Source organism: Chironomus tepperi, unplaced genomic scaffold, assembly GCF_022539635.2.
Source record: "Chironomus tepperi strain 1889 unplaced genomic scaffold, CSIRO-AGI_Ctep_v1 contig_81, whole genome shotgun sequence".
In the NCBI taxonomy this organism is placed as follows: Eukaryota; Metazoa; Arthropoda; class Insecta; order Diptera; family Chironomidae; genus Chironomus; species Chironomus tepperi.
The window spans coordinates 580,917-590,745 of record NW_027226203.1 but is presented as its reverse complement, the minus strand read 5'-3'; positions in this window follow the sequence as shown (position 1 = coordinate 590,745).

Below are 9,829 nucleotides of genomic sequence, written 5' to 3'. Positions count from 1 at the left end.
TGCCTGATAGGGCATCATAGTTGATAGAAGATTTCGAAGTATCAAGTCAAATTTCAGACATTCCATACTAGAGACAGTTTATCCACTTGCATGTCAGCATACGAAACTAGCAACTCAATCAAGCAATAATATCCAAAAATATTGATTACAGTTCCCATCTTTAGCCTAACGCGCGTTATAAACATCCATAAAATTAGTAAAAAATATTCATGTAAATCTGTTAAGCAGCAGTAATAAATCATCACCCATACACTTTCTAAAATACAACACATAAATTTACAAAATGGTCTATAATTTATTCATCCATAATTCATTAAAAGAAGTCAAAATTCGAAAAAAAACCTGAAACATCTAATTATGAAAATATTCCAGCTAATTAAATATAAGCATCGAAAAACATATCATTGATGATCATAACAAGCATCAACCTAAATACATTCATTCTCAAATAAAAATATGCACAGCTCTAAAATTGATGGCACATCATCACATCCATCAATCATAAAAATAAAATGTGAGTTTGCCATCCATAAAAAAATGAATCGTTGTCTACGAAGAAGCGCACACAGAGTGATTTTGAGATGCACATTAAAAATTATAAAGTATGATGATTAGTCGTCGTCATCATCTTCGTAATAATAACTGTTTTTTTTTTGCAAGCAGCAGACAAAAAAAAAAAATCATTTTTTACCTCCCCGAAAAAAAAAACAGCACAGAGATGAAATAAATATGTTTCATAAATCATTTGAGTTGGAGCGAAGCATGGCAAAGCTCATCATCATTTACAATTTTTCATTGTACATACGGGATGTGTTTGTGTTGAGAACATAAAATAAGAGCATCAAGTAGAAAAAACAACAGCATATATAAAATAATAGGTAGAGGAAGAATAAATTATGTTTGCATTGAATTTTTTTGGGGGTTTTAGGGTGGATGTTGGTGCCAAAAGTCGGGAAATTTGGGACAATTTGGGACAAACCTTAAAAAAATCTTGAATGGCATAAAATTGCCATTAAAGAGATTATTTGTTACTTCCAGGTGTAAACCAAATTCTTAATTTTGATCTTCTTAGCTGTATGGCATTTACCTTGTAACTTCCAGGTGTAAACAGGTGTTAACCAAACTTCTTAATTCTGATCTTCTTTGCTGTTTGGCAAGACCTTTCTAACTTCCAGGTGTAACCAGGTCAAAATCAAACTTTTTAATTCAGATCTTCTGAGCTGTTTGCCTGAAGCTTTGTAACTTCCAGGTCTAACAAGGTGTAAACCAAACTTCTTGATTCTGATCTTCTAAGCTGTTTGGCAATTACTATGTATCTTCCAGGTGTAACCAGATGTTAACCAAAATTCATAATTCTGATTTTCTTAGCTGCTTGGCAAAAGCTTTGCAACTTCCAAGTCCAAGTGTAACCAGGTGTTAACCAAGCTTCTAAATTCTGATATTCTTAGCTGTATGACAAAACCTATGTAACTTCCAGGTGTAACCAGATGTACACCAAACTTCTTAGTTCTGATCTTCTGAGCTTCTGTATGGCATTAGCTTCGTAACTTCCAGGTATAAACCAAACTTCTTAATTTGTCTCTTCTTAGTCATTTAGCAGGACTTTTGTAACTTCCAGGTGTAATCAGGTGTATTTTAAATTTCTACAAAATGTTTTCTCTAGAAATTGGAGACCGAGTCATTTATTTAGTGCAATAACACCTTGTAACCTCTGTAAACCCCATTAAAAACTCCAAAAAAATCCCAAACAACATCCCGAAACCCCAACTCATCACCTCCAAAATCCAGAACCCCTACACAGCAATAAATCGTTTCCAACACCAGAAAAAGAATAGCATAAAATGAAGATAATCTATGGCGCATCATAAATAACTCTTTAACTTTGCTCTTGACTCTGCCATGCAATAGAGGAATAAAAATAAATTCGCATTCAGCAAGGAAGGAACTGCAAAAAAAAAAATTCTACAATGAAAAAAAATATTTGCACGTATCTCTATACATATACATCCCACCCTCATTCCATTGCGTGACTGAACGAGAATTTGACAAGTAAACAACCGCCGAAAAAAAGAGAAAAAAAAGACTGAATGTACATATGAATGTGCAAGCATTATCCGGTGTAATAACAACAAGCTATACAGCATCTTCAGCATCATCACAGTCGAGAGAATATGGTCTTGCGTGATATATGACTCAACCATAAATTATCGCCGTATTTTTCCACCTAAATAGGTATTTTATGTGTGCAGTATTTCACTCTGTTCCTTCCCATTCCTTCCATTTCAGTCTCTATGTTTTCATTTTCACTCTAAGCTGAATGGATTGTTCAGCACGAGAGAAGATATATATAACAAAAAAAAAAGAATTCATTCGTCTCTGCCGCCGACAACTCTCTGATGTTCTGAGTGAGATGAAAAACGAAATAAAAAGTACATATGAGAATGAATAATGAGTGCATGTATGTGAAAATGAAATTTATTGTCAGATAATTTAATTCATTTCTTCTTATTGTTCTTGTTTTCTTTATTTGGAGCGTGATTTTTGGTGAAATGAGATGTGGTTTTGGAATGTAGGATTGGTTGTTGTTGCTGGGTTTGATGTGTTGTTTGGATGTTAGGGCTACCTTTTTGGGTATTTTGATGCTGTTCTGTCATGGCATGGGATGCAAGTATCACAAACAGCTGCGCTACGTTACTGAAAATAAGGTTTCTCAACAAGTTCTCGAGACCAAGACCGAGAATACCCGGGAAGTCGGTAGAATCGGTCCTCTTATCATAACAAAGAGTAGGCCTACATGATGCAGCTCTCTCTTTGTGTTTGCTTAGCGTTTGATTTAAGGATGGCTTGCTAAGCCAACAAACCCTGTATTAACCAGAGCCTCATTTGACTCCGCCCGACAATGTGGCTTGGATTGACGGTCTCCACCTACATGATGCAGAAATGCCACTACGGTATCTAGAAGCGGTCCCTTTGCCATATTAGGATCAATTGGAAGGCATATTGTGTAGAAATTATTGAAAATTTGGAACAAAATCCACTAGATTTTGACATGAGACCAGATTTCATTGAATCTGTTCTTTAGACAGAATCACGCAGGTCTAGGGATGTATTTTTGTCCATTTCTACATCGTAAGCTTTCTGACGTTGGCAACAAAATGCCAAACAAGCGTAAAACCCGAACAGACAAGGAGCATATTCATTCGGAAGCTTACAAAATTGAGCATGCCGAATTATATTGACTGAGAATACTTATGAGCACGCTCATTTAGGTGAGTGTGGTCATTGTCCTTTAGGAACAGCTCCTTGATGGCTCAGTGTAATTGGCCACAACGCCACATTTCGAAAGTTTTATCCTTACTATCTTCAACATCAAGTCATCATCCCTATGACCCTTTAAATGCGCCCTAAAACATCCATAAACCAACCTCAAAGCATCACATCAACTTCATTCCATTCAAACACACTTGTCAGTTTCCTTTCAGGCAGAATCACATTACATTTCGAGACGAGATATAAATGATTCCTCCTTACAATTTTATTTATTTATTTATTTACATTTTTTTCTTCATCCTCACTTCAACTTTTACTCTACATATCATAATACGATATCCAGCTACTGTGCCATTTGAGGTGAAGGGATATAGAAAAAAAAATACAAATGTTCACATCAAGAAAATAAGGAAAATGTAAGGTGAATGGGTGAGGTGATAGAAGTGTTTTATGACACCACAATATAGTAAATTGCTTTTGTTTCAAAGTGATATATGGTACATCTCACATTTCAAATAACCTTCCATCTTTCTTGTTGCCTTGTGCTGTTTTTATGTTCTATTTTCTACTATCTGATGCTCATTTCTCATCTTTAGTTTTTGATGGTGTTAGAGTTGAGATTTATGAAATTAAAGATTTTTGTGATGAAAGTCTTGAATTGTGGATTGTTTTAAGTAATAATTTAATTTGGTGATGTTTTGGAGTTGTGACTTATTTTTAGACTGATGTAAAGCAATGACTTAATGTGGATTTTATATGAAGCAATGATTTAAAGTTGAAACTTATTCATCAATGCCTTAATTTGAATCTTATGCTAATCAGAGTCTTAACTTGACGGATATTTGAAGCAACGACTTAATTTAAATTGTATGAAAAGTAATGATTTAATCATCAAAGTCTTAATTTGAAGCTTATTCAAAACGGAGCTTCAATTTGACTGTTATATAGAGCAACGACTTAATTTAAAGTGTATGTAAAGCGATGATTTAAATTTATTTTGATGTAAAGCTTTAACTTTAGTGCAATTGAGTTTAAAGCAATGACTTAGCTCTAAGGAAGTTAGAAGCGACGACTTATATTTACTATAATGCAGAGCTTGATACTTACTTACTTACTTTGCTGGTCGTACAGATAAATTGTGATCCAAAACCTACCAAAAGCATAGCTTTCAAGTCAAATGAAGTTGACTAGAGTTGACTAAAATTCAGTTCGATTTTCAGCTCGATGTCAACTTGATGTCAAATGAATATAAGTCAACCTGAGTCGACTCTAGGCAGAATTTGTAGATGGCAAAAGTTCGCGTGGACGGTAAAAGAACTCATGGAAAGAAGCTGTCGATCGAGATAGTATCGCATTTGGAATCAGAAAATGGCAAGAGGTTGCCGGCGTTACAACCAACTTTAGGCAGCATCTTAGGGATTTCATGGATCACAATTGATTAGTAAGGCAAGCATTAGTAAGCAAGTAAGTTGAGTCGACTTCACTCGACTTCAATATCTGCTCTAATGTAAGGTAACGCCTTAGTCAGCAGACATATTGAATAAAGTTTCTCAATTCTCAATCTAATCTCCTTAATAAGCATTTTATTTGCTCGTAATCCACCCACAAAAAAAAGAAAGAAAAAATCCCTCAAAAATGAAGAAAAATTTCCGCAATTTGCAAAATGAAAAATTCTCCCCAATGAATTCGCAATTCATTGTTAAGTGAGACATCAAGAAAAAGTACAGCAGAAAAAATCCTTAAATGGAGAATAAAATAAAAATATTCATCTCATAAATCTTACAAACAACGTAAAAAAAAGAAGAATTTAATTAAAAAATTTATTGCAAATATCCATGAACATGTACAAAAGGAACAGTAAACGTTTGGATTTACATGTGCTAAGTGCTATTACTTACAAACGTGAAATTCCAGCAGAAATTTTTTCTTTGCTTTCCCTCTGTCATGACATAAAATCTCCAGACACTGCCAGACAAGCGCACATGTAAAATTTATAGGAGCATCGAGAATACACATGAGGAGTCAGATGAGGATGAAGAAGATGTAAGGAAAAAGGAAAAAAAAATGAAAATGCTTTAAGGCGGAAAGAAAGATGAAGAAGGAACAACAATGGAAGTTGGAATTTGGGGATTTGGAGAGGTAAGATGTAAGGAACGCATCCGTTTGAGGATGTTAAGTTGCTATAAAGTATCAAAATAGATCAAATAGCGCTTAGCTACAAAAGTTCAAAATATGACAAAGAACGCTCTGCCAGAAAAGCTTAAATCAGGACAAATGAAGCTCAGCTAGAAAAGCTCAAATCAGGACAAATGAAGCTCAGCTAGAAAAGCTTAAAACAAGTCAAATGACGCTCAGTCAAAAAAGCTCAAAACAGCACAAATAAAGCCCAGCTACAGAAGCACAACACCAGTCAATCGACGCTCAGCTAGAAAAGCTTAAAGCATTTCAAATGACGCTCATCCACAACACATTGAATGACATCAAGTCAAACAAACTGCATTCACAACACAACCCAAATTTGCCATCCAAAAAAAAACCTCACAATTCAATTTTAAACCTCACTAAAAGTCCACAGCAGAAGATGAACAAAGAAAAAAACGTCGTGGATATAAATTATTGTTGCACGGGAATAGTTTCATCGAGAAGGGTGGAAGCGAAATGAAATTTTGCCGTCAGGAGATGAAAATAAGACATAGCGTTGAATAAAAAAAGAAGGAAATTTTTTGTGCAGAATGTGCCAAAAAGGGAAAGGGAAAGAGAGAAAATTTATATCCAACATCTAAAGTCATTCATCTTTTCGACTCTTGCCGTCTTGACCCCGTAGCGCATTTATCATTCTCCACTTCTGATATTGTTTAATGCTTACTTACTTACTGAATAGTATCACATTTATAACTATGTGTGTGTGTGTAGCTGCTGGAATGGATGAAAGAATTTTTATGAAGATCTTTATTGAGAATGAAATAAAAAAAGTATTTTTAGCGAGGACATTCAGGATAACAAATGGGGTGATGTTGAAGTTTTGAGCATGAAGAAAGTGGATTGAAACGAATGAGAATGATAAAGTGAGGAAGGATGGAGAGAAATTAGGAACTGATAAAAATAGACATTGTTTGCCATAAATCAAGTGATGAAACAATTGTTGTGATATTGAGTAGTTGTAGAGATGGGATGAAGATAAGAAGGAAGAAGATTAGTGAGTGATTTTGGGATAATTGTGTGACTGTCTGTATCAATTTTGAATTTGGATCGGAAGTGATTCAATGTTGTCTTGAAAAAGTGATCATGTGATTGAGATTAGGTGTGGAAAATTCTTCAGATGCTGCATTTTAAGCCATACTTAATTTTTGGGAAGCTCTAGGTAATTGAGTCGTCTAAAAAACAGCTCAGATTCTTACAAGCAAAGCGTAGGTAAAAGTACTAGATTTCAACTGTACATTACCTTGCCGTCAACTAGTTATAATGTATATTTGTCCACTCAGAACCGCTTTTAGGTACAGGAGTGGCCTTTTTATATTAAAACATGATTTTTGCCTGTTGAGTTATTAAAAATAGAAAATCTAAGTTCGATTGTTGTGGTTTGATAGACTTTCAGTTTCTGAACTATTATTAAGTGCCTAAGGAACTTTTTAAGTTTGAATTTACTCAAAGAAGCCCCAACAGAACAAGTCGGTTTGATTCGAAAAGCCAATTCGGAGCTATGTAAGATTATTGTCACCCTAGTGTCGGATTTAAACAGAATCTGGCATCATGACAGAGTCACACCGGCTAAGAGCCGGATTTTTGATCAAATAACCAATTTTTGATGTTCGGATAAATTAAATATCAGCATCACGCTTACAACGAATCAGAATAAAGTCATTTTCAGCAAAGAACCGGCATCAAGTCACTTTACGAATGCTTAATTACTCGAGTAATAAATAATCCATCGAGACTTCATCCCTGAAGTGTTGCAAAAACAGGTTCCTGCGACAGACATAGACAACAGATCAATTTTTAAACCTACAGGCATTGCCTGCCACAGGAACATTTTTTAGCTTACAAACAGGCAACGCATCACAAATTGCAACTCTGAATCTCTGTCCACGCCACAAATCTCGACCTGTTAGACGCCGTTTATCATCCGGAATTGTAATTTTGAATTTAGAAATTAGGCCACTGAGAGATTAGCAAATGCATAAATTTACAAATTACACGAATATATTAAATAACAAACCAGAAACTGATGCAAAATATTCAGCAAAAAATTAATAAAATTCAAAAAATATCAAAATATTTTCACCATTTCATAAAAAAATGCAAAAATTGTATAAAATTTCCAACAAAAATTATCATAAACTGTCTTTTATTAATCTTGTTCATGACTCTGTAATTTATATTCACACTCCATCTCACTTCCGCAACAGTTCAGCCTCCTCTCATTCACCATAACGAATTAAATGAAAATTTTTATTTTTTTACAGTTTCACATGCAAAATAAGAAAAAAAAGTGAATTGCTGTAGTTTATAGCCTGTAGATGAGATAAACAAATCGCAAATAATTAGCAAATGTGTTTTGTAATTTATTGCCTTTCTTCTTGCATTTACAGCAAGTCTCGCGATCTTGTAAACATCTTTTTACACTTTTGTGTGCTGTTTGGAATGGGTTGGTTTGAGGTGTTGTGGGATTTGAGGCTTGGGAGAAGCTAATTGGTTAATTTGAGGTTTGGAAGTGGAATTAGCTCAGAATTGTTCAAAAATTGCAAATTCTCACCCAAAATTCCCAGCAAAACCTCAAAAAATGCTCAAAATCCAACAAATCCCATTCCAAACCAGCAGTAGAAAGTCACTGAAAAATTGGACATGCATAAAAAATTGAATATTATTAATGTCTGTAATTTTAATGTAGAAACTTTTTTTATTCCATACATTTTAATGTATAATTCAGTTAATCCGACAATAAGCATTGTCCATTGATATGGCACTTACGATTAACAATTGATCGTGTCTACATGTAATCAACATTGTTGCAGTAAGTCTTGTATATGCTTTAAGATTAGATAGACATTGTTGTTGAGATAATTCTGTTATATTATAGGTCAAAGATATATCGTGGATGTTCATTACAATGTATTATAATATCAATGATAGTTGGGTGTTGGTTTCATTTACTTCTGTTTGTTGATAGCGGTATGTTGGTGAATAATGGGATTCAATTAAGGCTTGAAGATATGGAAAAAAGAGTCTATTAATTTGTAAGATTTTAGCTGTCATTTGATACATTGTTGCTTTGTAGTTGACATTCTTGAATGACTAGACAATTTAGGTTAGTCAGGCATGTAGCTAGGAAGTAAACAATTGAGTGATCAACCAGCCAAAACCCTTAAACTTAGCAATTTATGTTCCATATCACTAGATCCTGTTTCTTGTCATAAACTACATAAAATATCAAAAATTATAGTCTATCCACTAAGATTAGCAATAAGAATCTCAAATTACTGACAAATTGATACTAATTTCCTCATCAATTGCCTGTAATTCCATCCCATACCATCCATTATCTCCTCAAAATGTCATCACTTAAAATTTCTCTTCAAGTCCGGCAAAACAACTCACAAAACTTACCGTTGAGCAACTCATCAACAGCAAAATAACGATGACAGAAAAGTGAGATTCTACAATATTTTGCTGTTGCTGCTTTTGCGTCAAGTGTGTGTAAAATAAAAAAAAATATTGTATAAATGTCAGCTCATTTACTTCAATTCAACGCTATAAATGACAACATTGTTAAATGTTAAATGCATTTTTACTGTAATTAAAATATTAAATACCTCTCTCTTACTCATTCTCTTGATGCTTGTCTATAGTTCTGTTTTATTGGTTTATGTTGTGTTGAGATTTGTGAAGATTGGAATGAATGACAAGCACTTTGTCATGTTTAAAAGTGTTTGTTAAGTTGATGACATGTTTTGGAGTTTGAGAAGAGTTTAAAAGTCAATAGATGACTCGAATAGAGTCCAAATGACACTAGCTAGCTTGAATAGAGTCCAAATGACACTAGCTAGCTTGAATAGAGTCCAAATGACACTTAATAGCTCAAATGGAATCTAAATGACATTAGTCACCTCAAACAGAGTCCTATACACCTTTTCTAGCTTAGCTGATGCCCAAATAACTCTAGTTCCTAAAATATAATCCAATATCCACAAACCAGCTTCAGTAGAGCCAAAAATGCGCCACATCAACTCCACAAATTCAATCACACTCAACTCAATTTTAATTTATGTCATTTATACATTCAGCTTTTATAATGGATATAAATTAATGACTGATTTTTATCGCCATTCATGCCGATGTCATTAAAATTCATTTTATGGTATGAGATAGTGAGTGAATGTTATTCTGTGAGTTAAAAGGCAATTGATGTCGCAATAAAATGAAATAAAAATAAATGAGAAGGCTTCATGGGGACATACTGTGATGTTTTTTTTTTGACTTAATTGGCTTGTCTTAATCTGATGGTTGTTAATTTCTTTCTTCGTCTTGATATTTTTTTTAATCGAATTATTGATTTAGTCAT